Below are 25,937 nucleotides of genomic sequence, written 5' to 3' on the forward strand. Positions count from 1 at the left end.
ACAACAAAGTCAAGGTATTGGAGTGACGATCACAAAACCCTGACCTCAAGCCTATAGAACATTTTTTGGCGGAACTGAAAAAGTGTGTGTGAGCAAGGAGTCCTACAAACCTGACTCAGTTACACCAACTCTGTCAGGAGGAATGAGCCAATATTCATCCAACTTATTGTTGGAAGCTTGTGGAAGGCTTGATCCAAGTTAAACAATTTAAAGGCAATGCTACCAAATACTTATTGAGTGTATGTAAACTTCTGACTCACTGGGAATGTAATGAAAGAAATAAAAGCTGAAATCTATCATTCTCTCTACTATTATTCTGACATTTAACAGTCTTAAAATAAAGTGGTGATCCTAACTGACCTAAAACAGGGAATTTTTACTTGGATTAAATGTCAGGAAATGTGAAATACTGAGTTTAAATGTATTTGGCTAAGGTGTATGTAAACTTCCAATTCAACTGTACACTTGTTTTACTCAAATGTTTGTAAACAATGTAACTTTAAAAATGAAAAACATGATTAAAACTATAATTGTTTATATCATGGATGGTCAGTCCTTGCATCCATAATTCTGCCTATTATTTTGAGAGCGGTTACATTTCTCCACCCTGATCACACAAAACAGGGGCGGCGACAAACTATTATTTCTACTGCTGATTGACCCTTTAAATGATCTGTGCAGGCAGAACTCGAGACGGACTGCAAACATATGGAACGGTTCCTTAAACAACATTTGCACATCGTCACTCTCTCTCTTGATCGACTCAATTGCCTCAGTGTGCAGGCAGAATTACATTTAATGTTTTCGTGCTCAAACAGAATTATTCCATCCATGTCAAAGCACACAGAAGGTGATATCAGGCCACACATATTGAAAGGCAGCTACCTGTGTGAAAAATAGCTTGCCAAGGAAGGAGAAGGAAAAGAGGTGTGTTGGCACAACATCAAGCAATTAAAAACATATGGCAGACTGGCAGCGCAAGGAAACGGAAGAGAGCATTCAGTGTTGTCATACGCCACAACGTGAAGTGTTGACGTGGGTGTTGTGTGTATGAGAGAGCGAGACAGAGAGAGACGGGTGCTGTTCCTGCTCATATTTGGGTATCGATATTTTAGACTTGTATGAACTCGGGGCACTATCTAATTTATTAAGGACCCCGGGCATTTCTGGAATTGTACTGTATGTGTGTTAGGGAAGAGTGCAAGTGTCTGTGTGCGTGAGTGTGGGAGTGCTTATGTATCCCGGGAGGTTTACTGTATTAAAATGCAAGAAGCGATATGAACTTGACGTTCTGGGAACTGCTCTACCTCCCTCTCTATCTCTATTTCTCCTTACTCTCTCCCTCCCTCGCTCTCCCTTTCTGTCCCTCGCCATCTCTCCTCTCCCGCATCTACTCTCTCTCTCTCTCTCTCTCTCTCTCTGCAATAAGATATTGACATGCTGCTTAGTAATGACTGGGGGGTGTAATAAAGCTCATATTGGCTGAAATGAGTCAACGTTGCATTTCCAACCATAGTGACAGGTAAACACAGAGGCTCGCTCAATTCAAATTGGTGCATTTAATTAGTGATCTCTGTTGGGTGTAAATAAGTGTAAATAAGTGTACTATTTTGAGAGATGCTGGCTGTGAGGGCTACACAGTGTATTATTGGCATTCTAACGCTCTCCCTGATGTGTTGTAATTAGACCAAGCCTTCAGATTCTCATCATGTGGGCTGCACACCCATGGAATAATCCAGTAGTTGGAATCATCATTAGAGAGATGGGACAAAGTATGAATTAGGCTATGCAAGTACACCTTTCGGTTTAATTACTGTCTGCACACGTGTAGTGAGGTGGGACACTGGCTACACCAGAATTGGGTGACGTAATATGACGCTGTCACTTATTGATGGCCAACTTGCTTTCCGATCTGTTACGTAGTACTGTGGATTTTAGTTACTGTACATTTATTTTGAATCTTTCATTTAATGATTGTAAGTGTATTGTACTTCTAATTTATTTATCACAAATTGACATTTGATGAAGAATAGGGAAATGTAACAAATCTCTTCTCTGTCTGAGGAAGAGTAGTCAAGATCGGACCAATAGGCAGCGTGGTAAGTTAATTTATTAGAACTGAACACACAAACAAAATAACAAAGTGAATGAAAGAATCGAAACAGTCCTGTCAGGTGAAACAACACACTAAACAGAAAATAACTACCCACAAATCCTAGTGGGAAAACAGGCTGCCTAAGTATGGTTCTCAATCAGAGACAATGATCGACAGCTGCCTCTGATTGGGAATCATACCAGGCCAAACACAAAAATATCAAACCTAGAACAAAAACATAGAATGCCCACCCCAACTCACGCCCTGACCAAACTAAAACAGAGACATAAAAAAGGAACTAAGGTCAGGACGTGACAGGAAATAAGTGGTTCTGGTCTGAAACGGTACTGTTCATTGTTTGCAGTTCAATAATTTCACATCACATTATTTAAATGAAAACCATACTGGCCACAGACGTCAGTTCAACGTCTGGTTTTGATTTACATTTGGTTGAGTTGTCAACTAATGTAAATTTAACTTGAAATCAACAAAAAATGTCACCCTGTCATTGGATTTAGGTTCAAAAAGAATACAACCATTGAGTCAATGTCATCACATTGATTGTTTTTTTTTTAAATAACTTGGCAGTATGACTAATAAACTACAGTATGACTGTCACACTCCATCAAACTCCATACGGTTTAAAGTTTTATCTTGTCACCTCAGTGTCCCCTGTTAGGTGCCTTAGGGTCATATTGTGACAAAGCAGTTACCTTACAAATGGCTGGAGGCAGCCAAAGTTACTGCTCTGCTCACAAACACCCTAAGGTCTTGGTAAGGACTAGACTGTCTGTGTAAATATGTTGTCTCTTTATTCCGTTCCAAAATACATTTTCAGACAGTAGAGATGCTCAGAGTGTATATACTTTCTTAACAAACTGACGTGCTTGTTGATATGCAAATGCACTAGGTTTAATTCTGGTCAAAGTTTATCACTGTCACCTGAAGGATAATCTACTCCGACAGGAAGGCTGAGCCTGTATGAAGAATGCACAATATTATGTATGTTTTTGACATTAAAAAAATTGAACCGTTGACATTCCAAAAGGAAAGATTGTTTCGGAATACGTTTTGCTCTCGGTTTCCCTCCCAAATATTCATTTGCACCAATAAACTCAGTTGACAAAAAACATACCTCACGCCATTAAACAATTATGAAGCTTAATACAAAATCTACATTTCGCCAGGGACGTGGTCTGAGCAAGTTGTTCGCCTTTACTCTGATAAGACTTTTTCAAAATGTTGACTAACGTCCCCATGGAATGTTGTAGGAGTCATCACCCGGAACACATCGATAAAATGTTACTGCAGAGCCCCTTCAATTATTAATCAACTGTAATCAATGTATTGATGCAGGCAGCCTCCACTGCTCTTGCAGGTGCTATGTGAGATGCAGTGAGACCAGAGCAAATGACGTTTTATCGATGCTGATAACTTTGTGCTCTTTCATACATTTTAGAAATTACAGCTTGCTGCGTGTCATTTTACACAATCATTTTGATTCACCGAAGTGTGCTTCACTCAGTCTATTGATTTAAACAGTAGGCCCAACTTGTTCTGAATGGAGCAGCGGTGAGCTTATTTTCACAGGTTTTCATTTCTTAGAATGACTACTCTGTTCTGGCTGTGATTACGTATTGTTAGTGTGCGCTCACCCAATCTGTTTGCGGTGTGTGTCTGTATGCGTGGGGCATTGTGTTTCTGTGTGTGTCCATAGTGCTTGTGTATGTGCAAATGTCTGTGTGTGTCTGTGTACTGTGTTTGTGTGTGTGCGAGCGCGTCCGTGTTTAAGCTTGCGTGTGAGGACGTGTAATCCATTTGTTTAAATCCATTTGACATGTTCATTAAGCCTCTAAGCCACACACCCTTACAATTTTCCCCCTCGAAAGCGTCTTTTTGCGCCGTTCAGAGGCTGTAATTACCGCGCTCCACAAATGAGGGGGATGGCACTGAAAACACAGCAGAGAGAGCTTCTCCATGGCTGCCTGCCAGCCTCTCCCTCCTCGCTCAATTCTCCTTACACTGGCATCACAGCACCCAGCAACCATGGGCCCCGCCATTCAATCAAAACACAGAACCCGGTTTCCAGGGTGAGATCTATTAAAAAAATAAGAAGTAGTTTGGGATGAGAGAAGGCTTGTTTTTGATTATCAAAATCTGATTGTTTTATTTTGGTAAGTTAACGTTATTCTAGTTAAAAAATGTGCATTTTTAATGTATTTTTTGTTGTTGCTGTTACATCTTATAGTAACTGGTTTTGCTTGAACACACAACAAGACACTGGGAGAGACATAATTCACATATCTTGCACCATTGACTTACCAGACATGAATGTACAATACCCTCTATATGCCCCCTACGTAGTGTTGACAATCAAAAATGGACAAATCAACCCACCTTGTACCATGTCATTCCCCATCTTTGTGTTTTTAGATAAAATGCAGTCATTTCTGTTTGTTGATGAGGGGAATTAGAGACTGGCTGCCCGTCCGTCCGTTCGCCTGGTGAGGCTGGCACTGCCAAGTTGGCGCTGTGCCCGGCTGCTGGGCTGGTATCCGTGGTCGTCTTCCTGTGCCAGCACCATGATTACCATGATCGGCGAGAGTATTACACTACCACCCAGAGAGAGAGGAACACCTGGACACAGCTTAGGCCCTGCTCACCGCACAATAACAGGCGTAAATCCTACATACTCTATAGACATACAGCATGTACAAGTTATTATACATTGTGTAGGCAACTAAAGGGACTTATAGGCAATACTGTAATATAACAGGCTTTTCTTAACCTACACTATCCAGCCATAACGCATGGATAAATGCATTGTTTAGGGAGCCATTTAGTTCTCTATAGGTAAGACTGTAACATTAGATTCATGAGATTGTTGTATTGAATTTATGTTCTGTACATTTGTATGTGTTGTGGAGGTGATATGGACTGATACTCTTGTGATGAGGTAGCTCTGACTGCATGATGGGAATTTCCTCTTGGCCTAATGGTTAGTGATGGTGGAAAAAAATCTAAACAGTTACATATCCCAATATTATTTTGTACGATATTATGTTGTCGTGAGGCGACTATTATTCATCTGATGACTGTTATTTATTGAATCAAACTAACTACGTTTTATTGTTACTCCATGAAATGAATCATGTAACAATTAACGCATTAGGGATTCGGGGCACCACGGGAAAAGGTGTTCAACTAGTTACCATCTCCCGACTTAAACTCTAAAGATATATAGGTATCTCTTACATCAATAACAGTCAATTATGAGTTATTATTACCTTCATATCAGTCTCATTCTGAACGTCGCATCGTCGCATACTCCTTGATATCTGCAGGAACCCTAGCCCTTATTGATGAATCAGCGATACACAAATTGGCTTAATTATCTATTTATTTACTAACTAACCCCCAAAGGTGTGGACTCCGGCCGGAAAACCTGAACCTATGGGGGAGGGTCTGGGTGGGCATCCATCCGGGGTGGCGGCTCAGGTGCTGGACGCAGACCCCGCTCCACCACTGGCTCACCCCACTTTTGTGGCACCTCTGGTGCGGGGACCCTCGTTGCCGACCCCGGGATGGGGACCCTCGTAGCGGGCCCCAGACTGGGGGCTGTCTCTGGAGGCTCCGGGCTGGAGGCCGTCTCCGGGCTGGAGGACGTCTCTGGAGGCTCCGAGCTGGAGGCCGTCTCTGGAGTAGAGAGACACACAGGATGCCTGGCTCTGGGAGCAGGCACAGGACTCACCAGGCTGGGGAGACATACAGAATGCTTCTTCCTTGGCCGAGGCACCGGATACACTGGGCCGTGGAGGCACACTGGCGGTCTCGAGCGCAGAGCTGGCACAACCCGTTCTGGCTGGATGCCCACTTCCACCCGGCAAATGCGGGACGCTGACACAGAGCACACCGGCCTGTGAATGCTCAAACGAGACACAGTGCGCATCACCCCATAGCACGGGGTCTGACCAGTCACATGCTCGCCATGGTAAGCACGGGGAGTTGGCTCAGGTCTGAATCCTGACTCAGCCACACTCCCCGTGTGCTCCCCCAAAACATTTTTTGGGGGCTGCCTCTCAGCCTTCCTTGCTAGCTGTGACCCCGTGTAATTCTGGGCCCTCTTTCTCGCTGCCTCCGCCTTCCTCTCTGCCTCCCACGGCAGGCGATCGTTTCCCGCCAGGATGTCCTCCCATGTCTAGGATCCTTTGCCATTTAGGATGTCCTCCCATGTCCAGTCCTCCTGAACACGCTGCTCCTCCTTATCACGCTGCTTGGTCCGTTTGTGGTGGGAAATTCTGTCACGGCTGTTGAAAGAACTGGACCAAGGCGCAGCGTTGTGAGCGTACATTTTCTTTTTATTTGAAAAGATGCCGAACAAAACAATAAACACTATAAAAACAAACCATGAAGCTAAAGGCTATGTGCCATAAACAAAGTCAACTTCCCACACAGAAAGGAGGGAAAAGGGCTACCTAAGTATGGTTCCCAATCAGAGACAACGATAGACAGCTGTCCCTGATTGAGAACCATATCTGGCCAAAACATAGAAACACAAAATCATAGAAAACGAAACATAGAATGCCCACCCCAAATCACACCTTGACCAATCCAAATAGAGACATTAAAAGGCTCTCTACGGTCAGGGCGTGACATTGGCTGGCAGAGAGAGATACAAACAGGGAGAAATAGATGGGGGAGAAAGTGAAAGAGAGAGATAGACGAGAGAGAGAGTGAAAGATGTTGGGATAGACGAGAGAGAGATTGAAAGATGGAGGGATAGACGAGAGAGAGTGAAAGATGTAGAGATAGACAAGAGAGAGAGAGTGAAAGATAGATGAGAGAGAAAGATCGAGAGATAGACGAGAGAGCGAGTGAGAGAGAAGAGAGAGAGAGTGAAAGATAGAGATAGACGAGGGAGCGTGAAAGAGCAATAGACTAGAGAGAGAGTGAACAAAAAGAGAGATAGACGAGAGACAGAGCGAGAGAAAAGTTGGGGGGAGGGATACAGATGCAGAAAGATGGAGATTGAGGGAGCAAAACTGGGAGCATGGGGAGTCAGTGACAGAGGAAAAAAGGGGTAGAACCAGAAGATGCAGAAAGAGGGAAGGAGAGGGAGACAGAGGGAGACAGGGAAGGAGGGATATGAGGAGGGAGAAAACAGCAGACGGAGAAAGATAAAGATGGAGGCAGACAGGAGGAGAGAGAGATGCTCCCCTCTTCCCCCAGCCTTAATGAATGTTTAAGCAGTAAGGTAACATTATTTACAGTGCCTTGCGAAAGTATTCGGCCCCCTTGAACTTTGCGACCTTTTGCCACATTTCAGGCTTCAAACATAAAGATATAAAACTGTATTTTTTTGTGAAGAATCAACAACAAGTGGGACACAATCATGAAGTGGAACGACATTTATTGGATATTTCAAACTTTTTTAACAAATCAAAAACTGAAAAATTGGGCGTGCAAAATGATTCAGCCCCCTTAAGTTAATACTTTGTAGCGCCACCTTTTGCTGTGATTACAGCTGTAAGTCGCTCTCTATCAGTTTTGCACATCGAGAGACTGAAATTTTTTCCCATTCCTCCTTGCAAAACAGCTCGAGCTCAGTGAGGTTGGATGGAGAGCATTTGTGAACAGCAGTTTTCAGTTCTTTCCACAGATTCTCGATTGGATTCAGGTCTGGACTTTGACTTGGCCATTCTAACACCTGGACATGTTTATTTTTGAACCATTCCATTGTAGATTTTGCTTTATGTTTTGGATCATTGTCTTGTTGGAAGACAAATCTCCGTCCCAGTCTCAGGTCTTTTGCAGACTCCATCAGGTTTTCTTCCAGAATGGGCCTGTATTTGGCTCCATCCATCTTCCCATCAATTTTAACTATCTTCCCTGTCCCTGCTGAAGAAAAGCAGGCCCAAACCATGATGCTGCCACCACCATGTTTGACAGTGGGGATGGTGTGTTCACGGTGATGAGCTGTGTTGCTTTTATGCCAAACATAACGTTTTGCATTGTTGCCAAAAAGTTCAATTTTGGTTTCATCTGACCATAGCACCTTCTTCCACATGTTTGGTGTGTCTCCCAGGTGGCTTGTGGCAAACTTTAAACAACACTTTTCATGGATATCTTTAAGAAATGGCTTTCTTCGTGCCACTCTTCCATAAAGGCCAGATTTGTGCAATATACGACTGATTGTTGTCCTATGGACAGAGTCTCCCACCTCAGCTGTAGATCTCTGCAGTTCATCCAGAGTGATCATGGGCCTCTTGGCTGCATCTCTGATCAGTCTTCTCCTTTTATGAGCTGAAAGTTTAGAGGGACGGCCAGGTCTTGGTAGATTTGCAGTGGTCTGATACTCCTTCCATTTCAATATTATCACTTGCACAGTGCTCCTTGGGATGTTTAAAGCTTGGGAAATCTTTTTGTATCCAAATCCGGCTTTAAACTTCTTCACAAAAGTATCTCGGACCTGCCTGATGTGTTCCTTGTTCTTCATGATGCTCTCTGCGCTTTTGACGGACCTCTGAGACTATCACAGTGCAGGTGCATTTATACGGAGACTTGATTACACACAGGTGGATTGTATTTATCATCATTAGTCATAGAGGTCAACATTGGATCATTCAGAGATCCTTACTGAACTTCTGGAGAGAGTTTGCTGCACTGAAAGTAAAGGGGCTGAATAATTTTGCACACCCAATTTTTCAGTTTTTGATATGTTAAAAAAGTTTGAAATATCCAATAAATGTCGTTCCACTTCATGATTGTGTCCCACTTGTTGTTGATTCTTCACAAAAAAATACAGTTTTATATCTTTATGTTTGAAGCCTGAAATGTGGCAAAAGGTTGCAAAGTTCAAGGGGGCCGAATACTTTCGCAAGGCACTGTAAATACCTAGAGGAGGACCCTGGTTCTCAGGCTCAGAGATGACACGGCACCAGACCAGCCAGATCGTTCAGAATTGACTTCGAAATTGGACGTCTTTCCATGACCTGCCATCAAAACCAGCCATTAGGGGCAACAGTGAGCACTAATTACCATCAAGTAGGCTTGGGTTTTGCCAGGGCGTTCTAGACGGGGGATGGTGAATGGGCAAAATCCCATGACTCTAAAAAAAAGAAAAATGAAATCTGATTTAAAATTTCTAAAACGGTGAGATCTTATGGTACCTCACAGGGGATAGAGAGAAGGGAGTGACACAGACTTACACACACAGCAGGTACACACGCACACACACACACACTCTCTCTCTTACACAAACACACACACACGGAGCAGTGAGCGATGGAAATAATCTGCTGTCATTGGTAAAATGGAGAGGAACAGATGGCGTCACTATGATTGAAACCACCTACAAAGGTTTCCAGAACTTCCCTCCCTCTATCTCTCTTTATCTCCCTTTCCCCTCGTTCCTCTTTATCTCCCTTTCCTCTCCCTCCTGTGTGCCGGAGCTCTTCAATGCCATCCAGTCTAAGGGCTCCTGCCAAAGAGGCACAGCCCTCCTGGAAGGCCCACAGCACTATGGGAAGTCAGGCAGGGAGGGAGGTGGATAGAGAGAGAGGGGAGGAGGCCTCCAATTTGGCTGTCACCAGCACATACATATCTCAGGAAGAATTGTTTGCTCTCGAGTGCTCTCCTAACACACACATCCACATCCATACACACAATTCACACACAGGCAGGCCCTCCTAGGTCACTCACCACAAACAGAAGGCGCCTGGAAAGCTTCCATGTCACACAAACATACTGTAAATGTATGCCTGGATACGTACATGTAAACCTGAATACATACGTGAAACCTGAAGCAAACCTGAATACATTCCTGCAAACACAGTAAAACATTCAGGAGGTGTCTTACACAGTCTACCTTATGTTATTTTTAGTATGACATTGTTATTGATTACTGCATTGTTGGGTTTACAGCTTGCAAGGAAGGTATTTCACTGTACTTGTGCACGTGACATTAAAACACATCCACTCCACCACAACCAATTTCCCCTTCACCTCCTCTCTCTCCATTGCCCTAAGACAAACTCTGGCTGCTGAGGAAGTCATGTAAATGAGATAGTTAACAGATCAAAAGGCGCAGAGCGGAATTTCTATTTGCGGGACAGGTGTTGATTAGTGCCAGCCAGAGAGGCAAGGTGCAGCTTCCATTAAACCCTAGCTCTAGGGGCTCGATGTGTGTGAGAGAGAGCGTGTGTGTGCATTAAGTGTGATGTGTGTCTGCATCCTTAAGCTTTGGTAATTTAGCAGATGCTTTTATCCAGAGCGACTTACAGGAGCAATTAGTGTTAAATGCCTTGCTCAAGGGCACATCAACTAGGCTAGGGGTAGCAGGTAGCCTAGTGGTTAGAGCATTGGGCCAGTAACTGAAAGGTTGCTGGATCGAATCTCCAAGCTGACAAGGTAAAAATCTGTCGTTCTGCTCCTGAACTGGGAAACACACTGTTTCCTGGTAGGCTGTCATTGTGAATAATAATTTGTTCTTAATTAACTGACTTATTTTTTTGGGTACATATTTTTCACCTAGCCATCTTGGGGATTCGAACAAGCAACCTTTCGGTTACTGGCCTAAAGCTCTTAACCGCTAGGCTACCTGCCACCCATATATCCAAATCAAACAGCAATAATGCCAGAAGAGTGAGTTTATGAAGACGAGATCAGGTGTAGGAGAAAGCGGTTACAGAGTATAACAAGTGGAGCTGATGTTGCTTCTATTGAGGGAATACTGTGATGGAGATGAGTACAGCACAAACACAATAGCAGTGATGCTAACTAGTAGAGAGTACGGTGTTAACACAATAGCATCAATGCTAACTAGTAGCTAGTACGGTGTTAACACAATAGCAGCGATGCTAACTAGTAGCTAGTACGTTGATAACACAATAGCAGCGATGCTAACTAGTAGCTAGTACAGTGTTAACACAATAGCAGTGATGCTAACAAGTAGCTAGTATGGTGCTATAACGCAATAGCAGCGATGCTAACTAGTAGCTAGTATGGTGGTATAACACAATAGCATTAAAACTACAGTGGATTATATTTAGATAATAGCCAGATGCTAACTGTAGTGGATTCTTCCATTGTAAAAAATTGCATGTTAGTTGACTAAATCAAATATCAACCAACACTGGATGTTGATCTGACAGTTTTTTTTTGGTAGGGTACATCTTATATGCTTTGAAGTCAATATAATGTAGTGTCCTTTGTTTTAGACACATATATTCTGTTGGGTTGTGTTAGTGTTTAAATACTGGAGAGTTGAGACCAAATCACGGACGCTGGACAGAGTGGATTTCAGATATCTTGTCCCGTAGTTTTACGTGCACGGATCTAGTTCATATAACTCGGCAAGGAGTCAGGTGAAAAAGAGGCCTTATACAAAGGTTACATTCATTTTTATACATAGAATAAAGTAGGTGGAGTCTTGTCGTTTTGGTCTTCTGACTGGTCACAAAGGGTTGGAGGCGGGCCTTGCTCTAGCCAGAGCGGGCCCCATTGGTGCACAACAGAGTCTTGTTCTGAGCACCCGACCAGTAGGGGGGGTGAGATGTGTTTATACCAGGAGATGTTTTTGTCAGGGGTTTGTGAGGTAGAGGGGCAGTTTTTATGGCTGGGTGTATGTGTTCATGCGATGGAATGTCTTTGTTTCCTGGGGTCGGGAGACAACAAAGCTGAGGGGATAGTGTTAGGGGGGTAGTTTTATTGCTGGCTGTGTGAGCTAGTTCCTGTTTTAGCAAGGGTACGTAAGATGACTTGAGTCAGGCGGTTTGGCTTGGCGCTGTATAATATATGAGCTATGTGTATGAATGTTTACATATATATGACAGTTGTATGTCTGTTTAGTACAAAACAATGTGTTTGTTCATGTATTTGTCCATTGTGCACAACTGACAACTTCCTTTGTCCCAGCCCTGATTTTAGGTTCAATATAGGTACACATACAGTGCCTTCAGAAAGTATTCACACCCCTTGGCATTTTCTAAATTTTGTTGTGTTACAGACTGATTGTAAAATGGATTAAATTGAGATTGTGTGTCACTGACCTACACACAATACCCCGTAATGTCAAAGTGGAATTATGTTTTTAGAATTGTACAAATTAATTAAAAATGAAAAGCTGAAATTTCTTGAGTCAATAAGTAAGTATTCAACCCCTTTGTAATGACAAGCCTAAATAAGTTATAAAGGAATAAAAATGTGCTTAACAAGTCACATAATAAGTTGCATGGACTCACTCTGTGTGCAATAATAGTGTTCAACATGATTTTTGAATGACTACCTCATCTCTGTACCCCACACATACAATTATTTGTAAAGTACAACATTCTAGTTACTCCACAATACTAACCTAGATGATGGAGTGAAAAGAAGGAAGCCTGTACTGAAAAAAGTATTCCCAAAACATGCATTCTGTTTACTAAAGTAAAACTGCTACTTTATGTCCTGAATACAAAGCGTTATCTTTAAGGCATATCCAACACAACACATCACTGACTACTACTCTTCATATTTTCAAGCACGGTGGTGGCTGCATCATGTTATGGTTATGTTTGTAATCAGCACGGACTAGGGAGTTTTTTATTTATTTATTTTTTACCCCTTTTTCTCCCCAATTTCATGGTATCCAGTTGTTGTAGTACCTACTATCTTGTCTCATTGCTACAACTCCCGTACACCTTGGCTAGCGCACACTGCGCCCGGCCCGCCACAGGAGTTGCGATGAGACAAGGAGATTCCTACCGACCAATCCCTCCCTAACCCGGACTACGCTAGGCCAATTGTGCGTCGCCCCACGGACCTCCCGGTCGCGGCCGGTTACGACAGAGCCTGGGCGCGAACCCAGGGACTCTGATGGCACAGCTGGCGCTGCAGTACAGCGCCCTTAACCACTGCGCCACCCGGGAGGCCCTGAGGTTTTTGTTTTTATAAAAATAAACGGTATAGAGCTAAGCACAGGCAACATTTTAGAGGAACATCCTGGTTCAGTCTGCTTTCCAAGATGAGATATTTCTGTATTTCATTTTGAATACATTTGACCCCCCAAAAACACGTTTTCACTTTGTCTTTATGATGTGCGTAGATGGGTGAGGAAAAAATATATTGAATAATTTGAATTCAGGCTGTAACACAACAAAATGTGGACTACTTCAAGGGGAATGGAAACTTTCTGAAGACACTGTAGATAATCACTTAGACTCCTTGCATCAGCAAGGTGAACGTATTTGCTAATTAAAGCACTAAGCACAATACTTTCTAGTTAGCATTTAGGTAATGCTACACTCTAAGTTCGACACTCTAATGCTACTTAACATTCCATCTGCAATCAGTATTTGGCACACACCTCACCACCCAATAATCTTTCCCTAACTCTCATTTTGGACCAACCTTTAGATAAGGTTGAAGAACAAATAAATAGCACACAGAGTAGCACATCAGTGGCCATTCATCGTGTGTGTGTTTGTCTAAGGGTTGACAGTGTGTGTGTTTCTGTGTGTGTTTAAGGGCCGCTCTGCCCGTCCCTCTGTAAGAATTTCTCAGAGCTGTTCCCCTGCCTCTCGCACACCCAGATGGCAGAGGGGTCGAAGCACTTTAATGAATTTTCAAAGGAGCCGCATTGGCAATATTAAAAGGAGCGGCTAACCTTCAGCTCAGCTGGCACTGTAGTCACACACACACACACACACTCACAAGCCCAGAGAGACAGTCAGAGTACACACAGACTCGTGGACAAACAGACACACGCACACACATTATGTCTGTTTGAAAAGTTCTGCCAACAGGGAAAAACAATTTGCGTGAATAACAACAGCAACAAAAAACGATGCTAAAAAGCCAGTGTTAATTATCCCGATTAGAGTGACAGCCACTGAGTGCTCCGCTCCCGGGTCAAAGGTCATTTTTAATGATGAGTGCATATGGCTGCCACCACGCTGGCTGACGAGGGAGCACGGTGTAGTGTGGTGCTTCTGTTGATCCATCTGTCCCATGGTAATGACTACACCTGGCCTTGGCTGTGCCTCCACACAGGTAGCACAGGAAAGCAATTAAAAAGCAATATACAATTTTGGATCACGTGCTACGTTGTTTGCTAATTTTCCCTAATTATCTATTGGTTGTGATGATGAAAAGGCCCATTGTGTTAATAGGGTTTCGTAAAGTGCTAATAGTGTTTATTACATATTTATAAGGGTATTTTGACAATCTTGATGAATGACAGGGTCATGAACTTAAATATATAGCCGTGGTGTGTGTAGTCAAATGCCATGTGTCTTTTCTGAATAGTCTCTGTATAGATACTGTAGGTCCCTGAACTTTTGCCATGTTTTGTTCAGAAAGGCCTAAGCTTTTTCACCCTTTCCTCAACACTTGAAGAAGGCACTTTAGGGTCCTTAAGCATCTGGGCAAGGCCTTGATGGTGCCAATCGCCAACCCATCACACAAAAGCCCGCGGGGATGCCTCCTACTCAAACACATCATCTGAAGGGACAGGCCTGCCCCACGCTGCCAGAGGCGTCAGATCTACAGCCTTTCTTTTTTTTTCATTTTCTTTCGTTTTTCTTCCCTTCCTCGAGCAAGAGGCTGACTCTTTATCGTTCTCCGTTTGCTGAACTCCGGGTCAGATTTCACTGAGGAGCCAGAGGCCTCTGATATCTCCCTTCTGATCCCTCATCAAGGTCTGCCAAGCAGCCGCAGCAGCACTATGAAAAAAAGAAAGCTGCATTTTGAAAAGTGGTTCAGCACTTTATTTCCGTGTACAAGGAAATGGCTACAGTATGGCCCTTGGAAAACAAAGCAGACCATGAGAGATTTATTTTCAGCTTTCACTTTTGTGTTTGTTTATGTACCATCTGCTCTGGTTGAGGATGTGGGAATACTTCCAAATACACAGGACATGATGTTAAAATCCCTTGGTGCAGGGAAACAAAATGTCTCAATCAACAGTATTTTAATATTTATTGGATTTGCAGTACTTCAACTCAACGTGAATATACTGTGTTAAATACATTTAGACAATTATTGAGATTGCTTGTGCATGGGGTTGTGACTATCAGATCAATTGACAATCATGTTCAGTTGTTTGGGTCAACTGTAGCTTGACATTTATTGTAACTCATGTATCCAGATATAGGTTGTTCAATGCTTTTATAGAGATACCGTGTTGTACCGGTGTATTCGCAACCCGCAAAACAGCTGCTGACAGAATGCCACATCTGCTTCAGTGCCTGCTGTACTGTCATGCCTCAGTCACCGTTAAACTGGACCAAGCTGATCTGACAACAGCTGATTGAGTTTGAGTTATCTGCTCTTGTGCGTAGGGCTGTGGCGGTCATTACATTTTGTCAGCCAGTTATTGTCATGCAAAAGCCTGCCGGTCTGACGGTAATTGGCCTTTAATTAATACAAACACATTTAGCATCTCCAGGCCTTCACGCATACATGCGGGAAACAAACCGCTGATACGCACGTTTGGAATGTTTACGTTGAAAAAGTCTAATAAATCAATTTAATAGACACCATCACAATACATCCATGATTTATTTTAGTCAGGTTTAAATATATTATGATTTGAAGAGAATGTATTTCAGAAAAACAGAATATGAGTTGGCCTACTGCATGTTTTCTGGCTATGCTCCATGCCATAGGCTGTAGGCTTGTCTTTTTTAGCTGACAAGATATGCTTATTATTTATATTATATAATTTTTTATAGTTGTCACGGACGTTGTTGAAGGAAGACCAAAGCGTAGCGTGGTGAGCGTACATTTTATTTCATTTTAAAATGTCGCCAACAAAACAACAAACGAAAGAAACAACCGTGAAGCTTACAGGGCAAAGTGCCACAAACAAAGTTAACTTCCCACACTGAAAGGAGGGTGAAAAAAGGGCTACCTAAGTATGATTCCCAATCAGAGACAACAATAGACAGCTGTCCCTGATTGAGAACCATACCCGGCCAAAACAAAGAAATACCAAAACATAGAAAATAGAACATTGAATGCCCACCCAAATGCCCAACCAAACCAAAATAGAGACATAAAAATCTCTCTAAGGTCAGGGCGTGACAATAGTAAGAAGAATATAAATGAGCTTTGCTGAATAAAATAGAACAGATATTTTTCCAATTGCGGAGCAAAGTGGCTATGTTGAACTTACAAGTGATCATTTGAAACAGGTCCCACACACTAGATTTAGAGTTACTTGGCATCTTTCGTTGTGAATGATACAAACCTTAGAATGTCTTAGAAATCAAATTGAAATCAATTTAAATACATGCATTAGGCCCTAATCTATGGATTTCACATGACTGGGCAGGGATGCAGCCTTGGGTGGGCCTGGGAGGGCATGGGCCCACACACTGGGGAGCCAGGCTCAGCCAATCCAAATGAGTTTTTCCTACAAAAGGGCTTTATTACAGACAGAAATACTCCTCCGTGTCATGAGCTCTCCGGGTGGCTGGTCTCAGATGATCCCGCAGGTGAAGAAGCAACATGTGGAGGTCCTGGGCTGGCGTGGTTGTGAGGCCGGTTGGACGTACTGCCAAAATCTCTAAAACGATGTTAGATGCGGCATATGGTAGAGAAATTAACATTAAATTCTCTGGTAACAGCTCTGGTGGATATTCCTGCAGTCAGAGTGCCAATTGCATGCTCCCTCAAAACTTACACAGGTGCTCCCAAAGGTCCCAAATATGCCACACCTTTCAGGTGGATGGATAATCTTGGCAAAGGAGAATTGCTGAATAACATCGATGTAAACAACATTTGAGAGAAATAAGCTTTTTGTGCATATTGAACATTTCGGAGATATTTTATTTAACACTTTACATTTTGCGCTATATATTTTTGTTCAGATAGTTTTAATTTAGAATGGCCCATTATCAAATGGGCAGGAACAGCGGCAGGGTAAAAATGACATCCGTTTGTACTCGAATAGCAAATGGAGGCCGCTTTCCCACCAGTTAGTTTTTCAATGATGCCGGGTAGGCTACTTCAGTTTCATAGCGAAGCATTGGCTTAATATGAGCAGCTGATAAATCATTTTAGTAGCAGCTGGGATCCACCTCTTTTTACTGGCAACCATCAAAACTCTGCTTTCTATTGCATATGGAAATGTTTGGGCTTATTTTAACACTTATTTCACTCCACTATTCAACCACTGTTTTGTGGAGCATGCTCTCGAGAGTGATAGGTGATATTCCGCCCAAACTCTATATGCCATGGGCTCTTCAACCCATGTTCCTGCTTCAACCCAAATCTTTATTTCGGAAACCAAGTGAAATCTGTTCGGGAGCATTGAGAGTAACATGTTTTCACAGCTCCTCTACGTGATGAGATATCCTGTAAAGGTAATGTGTCAGCCAATTAAAAATGCCCTATTACTAGGGCATTCAAATACAAATTCACTTTAATTGTATGTTAACTCTGTCAGCTGCCCTGTGCGATCAATGAACCAACAGCATCGCCTAGGCCGATACGTGGATAGAAAGTTTGGAGTGTAGCACAAGGTAACCAGTCCACACTCAAAAGCGAGTACTAGAATTTGTTTAATTTTGGAGTATATGCTAGACCAATTATGTACCAAAGACATCTTAAATCAGTTTTATTTTATGTTTTTCTGCCATGTGTAATATGTGGTAGGCTATGTATTGTATAAAAGCATAATTATTATTTGAATTCAGTCATATATAGGCCCATGCATAGGCATAAGCTCAAAATATGCATTTGGGTGTTTTGAATTCATCACCTTAGAAAGCGCTGTCCATTTCGTTGTGCTAGAATTTAAAGCAACATCCACAGTGACCATGTTTTCCACTCAGTTTCAACTGTTGAACTTCTTTCTTCAAATTGATCAATCACAGTGAGGTGAGTTTTAAAAGCACATACTGTTTTGATGATAAGTGTTTGATGTGATTTTCAATTGTATTTGCATTGATGTCAGAGTGGTTAAAGCAGGGGTGTCAAACTCATTCCATGGAGGGCCTATTTTCTCCTGTTTTTACTGTATTTAAAAAAAATTAAATAATTAAGCCCTTGACAACCAGGTGAAGGGAGTTCCTTACTAATCAGTGACCAAATTCATCAATCAAGTACAAGGGAGGAGCGAAAACTCACAGACACTCAGCCCTCTGTGGAATGAGTTTGACACCTGTGGGTTAGAAGGACAATAGAGCACTGAGGATCAGGCCATTAGCGACCTGGTGGTTGTTAGCGAATTGGGTACTACCAACGCATGTCCAGAGTGCACAGGAGAGGAGATTACCGGGACGTGGAATTTTACTGCGGTCATGACTCATGACTGCCTGTGTGGCAGTAATACGGTCACCGCAACAGCCCTTCTTGTGCGTCATTCATTAAATACTTAAAGTTGAAGTCAAAAAGTTGACAAAATGTTCTTGAAAGACGCCAAAAACTTTGACTAAACTCTTTTGGCTCCCTCATCGGTTCATGTAAACTTCTCGAAGCTCGAGTCTGTCTGAGCTTGGACCAGCTGTACTGTCGCTTCTAACACTTCCTTTATGTCCCTTATCAGACACACAAATAGAAAGAGTGTTAACTTGGCATCCGTGGAGGGGGGCCAGATATTAGCAGTGGATATGATGAATGGAAGGCTGCAGTATATTAAACCATTTTGGGCTCTCCTCCTCTCTCTAATCTCTGGGCTAGATGTTTTAACAGCAAGCCATTTCAGGTCATTATATAGCTCTGTAAAATAAACAGCTGCTCCCATTCCACTTTGTTGAATAGGTTAAATAGTGACATGGTACAAACAGCAGCTCTTTCGTCATGGCGTAATTGAACAACATGAGACGCCGGTGGTCGGTGTAATAGTGGCTTGGCAAGGCTTTCCGTTCTGTTCATTGCTTTTTGTTTCCAATTAGCAACCACTCATGCAGCAGCAGCCAACGCTTTTTTAGAGGAACAGGCCCAGCAATTGAATTAAAAGCCTGACCCGCTGATGAACGGAAATAAATCAATGGGTTTAAGAGGACACACCAACAGAGACTAGGTGAAAACGAGTTGTGTAACGCCCTGGGTGTAGTGGAGGAAGAAGTCAGGCGCAGGAAGCAGGGAGTTCAGGGTAGCGCTACTTTTAATATACCACACCGGCGAAACGACGCCAACCCAAACAAACGCTCCAAACACAGTTCAGCAAAATACACACACACGGACAACCGTGACCTACAGTCGTGTACAACCGTACACTGAAAATAATCCCGCACAACCAGCAGGCGGGCCGGCTGGTAAATAAAGCCCAACCAATTATCCTAACTAAATACGGGTGCAACTAATAAACAGAAAAGGGGGAAAAGGGATCAGTAGCAGCTAGTAGGCCGGTGACGACGACCGCCGAGCGCCACCGAAACAGGAAGGGGAGCCACCTTCGGTAGGAGTTGTGACAAGTTGGCTATTGTCACTCTCACGTGGCTATAGACCTCAGGGGTCTTTAACTTTTTCTGGACCAGAAACCCCCTACAACGCGACCCACGGACCCGATCGATCATATGTTAGCAAAAAAATATAATGTTCACGTCTAGTCTTATCATCAGGTTTCCCAGGCTGTAGTTCCCACCTGCTTTAAGGAGACCACCATTGTCCCACTGTCCAAGAAAAACAAGGTGATATGCTCAAATGAAAATAGCCACTGTTGCGCTCACCTCGGTCATCACGATGTGCTCCGAGATGCTGGTCATCACTCATATCAAGGCCAGCTTTCCAGGCACCCTGAACCCACTCCTATGTGCCTACCGCACTAACAGATCCAAGGAAGATGCCATTTCCATTGCAATTTACACGACCGGAACACCTAAAGTACCAGTCAAAAGTTTGGACACACCTACTCATTCCCGGTTTTTCATTATTTTTTGTATTTTCTACATTGTATAATGATAGTGAAGACATCAAAACTATGAAATAACACATGGAATCATGTAGTAACCAAAAAAGTGTTAAACAAATCTAACAATAATTTATATTTGAGATTCTTCAAAGTAGCCACCCTTTGCTTTGATGACAGTTTTGCACACTCTAGCTAATCTCTCAACCAGCTTCATCATGTAGTCACCTGGAATGCATATCAATTAACAGATGTGCCTTGTTAAAAGTTAATTTGTGGAATTTCTTTCCTTCTGAATGTGTTTGAGCCAATCAGTTATGTTGTGACAAGGTAGGGTTGGTATACAGACGATTTGGTAAAATACCATATTATGGCAAGAACAGCTCAAATAAGCAAAGAGAAATGACAGTCCATCAATACTTTAAGACATGAAGGTCAGTCAATCCTGTAAATGTCAATAACTTTTTTTGAAAGCGTGGACACATAAAAAAAATGTTTCTGTACATTTTCAGTTAAAATGATTGAATTAGTCCTTGTGCATAGAGTTGTACGGTTTGTTAAACTTTGAAATCAATGTTTTTTTGTTTGGCATACAATTACAGTGGAATTAATGCTAATATTCACTGCATTGACCACTACATACATCTCGAAATCTCCTGTTGTCAACGGAAGAAGGGCAACATAGGATTGTAGTTCTTGGCGTCCCTGCCTTGTCAAAAGTTTCCATATCTTTTTAAGGTTCCACACAGCGTAACTAAGACTCTGAAAGCAGCTTAACTGCTTAAAACAGGGCGAAAAAAGCATCTTCCTTTCTTAGTCTTCCCTTATTCACACTGTGGGTATAAGGAGACTCACAAGAGCCTCTGTTCATCCCCATGCCTTTGTTTTCACCAATCCCCACTGGCCTAATCCACTTACTTTAGGCATGTGCTAGCTTTACTCGATTTGATTGGTGAGGCCATATATTTCTACAGGAAATCTATGGTCTATAATCTCAATGCTGAGCAAGAAACAAAACTCACTATAAAAACACAAAATGTGTTTAATTAAAAAAAAATTCTTGAAGTAAATGGTAGAGAAACAGACTTTTTCTTGTCTGTTGAGTCATCGTACGTGACGTGACTGCCCCAAAATGTGTAGGTTGTAGTTGCGTTTGGCTAAGTGGAAATAAGTATCCTGTGCTCTATCATTCTCGAACGCTACAAAGTGAGCCTGCAGGTAGGTAGCCCAGTGTTTAGAGCGTTGGCCCAATAACCAAAAGGTTGCTGGATTGAATCCCTGAGCTGACAAGGTAAAAATCAAGGCGTTTAACCCACTTCCCCGGTAGGCCATCATTGTAAATAAGAATTTGTTCTCAACTGACTTGCCTAGTTAAATAAAGGTTAAAAAAATAAAAGTTGTACAACATTTTATAGGGCACTATTGATCTGCTATGTGCTGCACCAAACTCCCAATACAGCCTGTTATCTTTCCTTCATTGTCTCTGACTGGCTCTTAGGAAGTGTCTCACTTTCTCTCCCATTAAAACCCCAGGTGTTTCTTTTTGGGTCTGTCTTACTGCCGTGGTCCCTGAAGGTGTCCAGACGCGGTTTAGCAAGAACAGCAATAGACAGTGTGAGGATGTGTTTGAAGCAGACAGCATAGTAATGAATACCCAAGCACAAGGAGCTCGAGTCCTATTAATTCCCGCCCTTAGCCTAAAAATAAGCCATTCCCTTGTGGGTAGCCAAACTTGGCATTGTAGTCACATTCTCCCAGCACAGTCAATCCCAGAAGATTCTATTCACAAAAATGCAAATAGATGCAGGGAGAAATACATTATCTATGATAAATCATATTTCTTGAAAATTATGCACACAAAAAAGTACAGTACATCTCTGTGAGCTCAGTAAGCAATGCTTACCCACAGAACAGCTTCTGAATCTACTTTCCTTGTGAGCTGAATTTTTTTTTATTGCAACATTTACAAGCAAAGCAAAACTGTGCCCGAGAGCAGCACACTCGTAGAGGGACCAGTTTCTGATGTAAAAATAGTGAGGTAATGGAAATCTATTTTTCGGACTTGTCAGAAAGGGTTCTACAGTGAAGTCAAGAAGCGTGCAACTGTCCTCTTCATAAATCTTAGCCAAAATAAATGTCAGGGAAAGCAGCATTGAAATTGAAGATGTGGCTAAATCCGACTAATTTATCTTGCCGGGCTTCTGCTTCTATTGTAGTGGGGATGACCTTAAGGTCTTCATAAAACAGACAAAGTGTTAGAGATGTCAAAGGCCTGCTAAATTACTTTCAAGACATACGAGTGGAGGAAGGTGGTCTGCGTGCGCGTGTGTGTGCTTGCGTGTGTGTGTGTGTGTGTGTGTGTGCGTGTGTGTGTGTGTGTGTGTGTGTGTGTGTGTGTGTGTGTGTGTGTGTGTGCATGATGGTGTTGAGGTGTCAGAGGTGAACATTTGGTCGTAATGGTTGACTGCTGCCCAGTACTTTTTAAATTTTATAATCTCCCTCCTTCCCTTTGAATTGGAGGAAACACTGACAATTATTAATACAAGTTGTGCAAACTTTGGATCCTCAGGGGAGAATTCTTTGACTTTTAATGTCCCTCGTTTAATAAATTACAGCCCCCTTCTTGACAGGGACAATTCTTAACCCCCAGTCTGCACCAACGTCTGGGATACTGTCATTTTTCAGGAGCCGGTGTCAGCCTTAGCCTGCATTGAAGTTTACTTTGTAATTTGCTGACGTTTCTCCTTCCCCCTTCTCATTCTTCCCCTGTCTCCTGCTTACAGATGTGACCAACTGTTCCACAATAGGTAAGACTCATTTTTGTTATTTTTCCAACTTAATCCTCAACACTGAGAAGTTTTTCTAAGATGTCCTTTTTCTAAGATGTCCTCATATAGATCTGCTTTATTATTGCAAAAAGATTTGGGTTTCTGTCTAATTAATTGTTGGCATCATTTCTATTTTTTTTTACCCTTCCAGCCCTCCCCCGATTGGAGTAAACTAACGGACAAAATGTCTTCTATTGCTACTTACAGCTATTTTCTCTCACATATACAGTACATGTAGTTAACTAATTATACATACGGTATATTCATAATTTCCTCTTTCGGCAAGTGCTGGATTTTCACCCTCATTCTGATCTGAACTCCAACCCTCCGATGTCCACAGATTAACCCATCTACCAAGTATAATACCATTATGCTATTTCCTTTTGCAAACAGTGAGATATGTTTTAAGGGATCTCATTGGGGTCCACCTGTGTTTCCTGAATGCCTAAGTAAAGGAGGGAGTAGGGGCGCGGCTGAGTAGATCCTGCTGTTTGCTCAGGAAGGTATGCAACGCTTTGCAATCCTTCCCTTCGTATTCCCACGTGTGAGTGCGCCGACTCACACAAGCTAGCTATTTCTGGCAGCCGGGTTGTGAGCTCTGCGCCATAAATTTGAAATGTATTCAAATGAGAGTCAAATGGCCCAGATTGTTCAAAGAGGATCTTGCAGTGTTGACTCTAGCAGGGAGCTGCGGTGTCTGTTTCCTAAGACAGAAACTATAGTAAGGGGCCCGGGCCATGGCCCCACCACTGGTGGTGAACATGTTCCCTGCGTCAGCTCCCTTTGTCCTCTCTACCACAAACCTCCATGTCACGACAGGAAGGCGCGATCACCATGGCGATGACAGCTCTATGAGGACATCTTAGAATTGAGCTCAAAAAATATATATTATGATGCAGTTAATGGCCACTAAATATCTCAAGCTGAATATCTTCAAGGAAGTGGTGTTTCGAAAGGATATTGTAACTTATAAACCACAACACGGTAGACCGTGTCATGTCATTGTCACATCATGAGGAGCGACACACCACAAATATTTCAATTACTTTTAAGGTCAAATTTCATTATTTTCTGTCATTTTGAAATAAATAATATAATTGAATTGTAGAATATGTCAAGTGGGTTCGCAATTATTGACACCCATGATAAAGATGGCCGATAATGACGGTACAACATAAAGAATTCATATATATACTGTATATATATATATATATATATATATATATATATATATACACTGTATCACATCATAATCTGATTATTTCTATTAGTTTAAAATCATATATATATATATATATATATATATATATATATATATGTGTATATATATATTATTTTAAACTAATAGAAATAATCAGATTATGATGTGATACTGTACTCATGTTCCAGAGTATCACGTTATACAGTACAATAGGAAGTAGAACAGTAGTGTAACCTTTAACTATGGTCCCTGTTGACCAGACATCGACTACAGTGGAGATAAGACAGCCATCCACTCAGCCGTGACTATCGCTCACTGGGATGACACAATTAGCCTGTTGACTGAACAGTATGGGAACACTCACTCAGCCTGGTTCCTCGGTGCATACAACCCAGCAACATAATCTAAGGCTGCACTGGTATGGTAGGGGTCAGATATATGATTGAATCCCCCATAGCAGGGCCCTAAACCTGGACAGCATGAGCCATCAACACCCCTATTGCTCACAGCAAGGTTGTTTAGAGGGGAAAATCAATCACCTCGTCCACAAGGTAGGAGGGAGGGAGTGGTCAGCGGAGCAAAATTTGGATGGACGGTCACTACCTTCCCATAGCATGCTAACCTATTTTTAGCTTAGCCCCCCTTAAACGTACATGTTAAATGCTCTCTTCAAATTAGCATTCCTGCAATAAGCGTTAGCATCCATATAAGCTTGAATATAAACATTTAAGGAGAGAAGTCACCTCATGGTGTAATTGAAAACAACGCCACTCCGCCTGCCACTGGTAACCAGTCGAAGCATCTGCGAGAAATGTTCTGGTTCGGCCCTCATTGTTTGAGAGGCAGGCAGCAGTGAGCGACTGACTGACTGCTCGGAGGAGAAAACCCCTGGCTAGCCGGGAATAATAAGTACCCGCGGGAGGCCGACAGATGGACATTTACAGAGAGCCTTGCTGGTAGACTGAGAATCTGTCAAACAGCACGCCAGGCATCTGCGGGTGTTGCGTTTCCAGATTCACATCCACGATGGCAGAAAGATAGGAGTCCTCTTTGGTGAACTGAGCAGGAATGAAGCCTAATGGTCTTTATTTATGCCCTGTTTCCCATGATTAATGGTTAGAGACAAATATAAATTTTGCTCATTATTACAGATACGTGTTTTGGACACGTGCCATATTGAGAATAATACATAATGCACTAATTGATTGATTAATAATGATAATCATCTGAATAGTTACATGTTGAGAGGAGGACCTAGAGCGTTTGATACAAAATTTAATTGTGTTAAAATTGGGACAATGTAATCCATTTATACTAACAAAACAATGTTGTAATGTTGTTTGGACATAGTTACTGAGGATGTGTTACCATGTACCATGTACTTATTAACCTGTACAGACCTCTTTGAACTGATCATTCATTGACTTAACTACCTTCCAGTCTCTTCTCAGAAGTGTAATGTAATATATATTGCCTTCAGAAAATGTTCATACACATTGACTTATTCCACATTTTGTTGTGGTACAGCCTGCATTAAAAATGGATTGAAATAAAAAAATAAATCACCCATCGACACATAATGACAAAGTTAACTTTTTTTTTTAGAAGTGTTTGCAAATTAATTTAAATTAAATGCAGAAATATTTCAGATATGCCAATAGTATTCACACCCCTGAGTCGATAGTTTGTAGAAGCACCTTTGGCAGCGCATACAGCTGTGCGTCTTTCTGGGTAAGTCTCTATGAGCTCTGTACATCTGGATTGTACAATATTTGCCCATTATTATTTTTTAAATACTTCAAGCTCTGTCAAGTTGATTGTTGCTAGACAGCCATTTCCATGTCTTGCCATTGATTAAAGCCAAAGCTTTAACTAGGCCACTCAGGAACATTCAATGTTGTCTTGGTAAGCAACTCCAGTGTATATTTGGCCTTGTGTTTTAGGTTATTGTTCTACTGAAAGGTGAATTAATCT

At 42.1% G+C, this 25,937-nt stretch overlaps 1 protein-coding gene across 40 annotated transcripts in view; it reads left to right on the top strand.

The window, feature by feature from the left end:
* LOC110500605 (receptor-type tyrosine-protein phosphatase delta) overlaps positions 1 to 25,937 on the top strand; it is a 589,354-nt gene that overhangs the window by 122,440 nt on the left and 440,977 nt on the right. For 39 of the 40 annotated variants that reach the window (XM_036958029.1, XM_036958028.1, XM_036958035.1 and 36 more), the window contains exon 4: positions 22,718 to 22,741. The exons of the other annotated variant lie outside the window; for it this stretch is intronic. The gene's annotated coding sequence lies outside the window, so the exon portion shown is untranslated. The remainder of the gene's footprint in view (positions 1 to 22,717; positions 22,742 to 25,937) is intronic. 40 annotated transcript variants of the gene reach the window in all.

This window comes from Oncorhynchus mykiss, chromosome 21, assembly GCF_013265735.2.
Source record: "Oncorhynchus mykiss isolate Arlee chromosome 21, USDA_OmykA_1.1, whole genome shotgun sequence".
Classification (NCBI taxonomy): domain Eukaryota; kingdom Metazoa; phylum Chordata; class Actinopteri; order Salmoniformes; family Salmonidae; genus Oncorhynchus; species Oncorhynchus mykiss.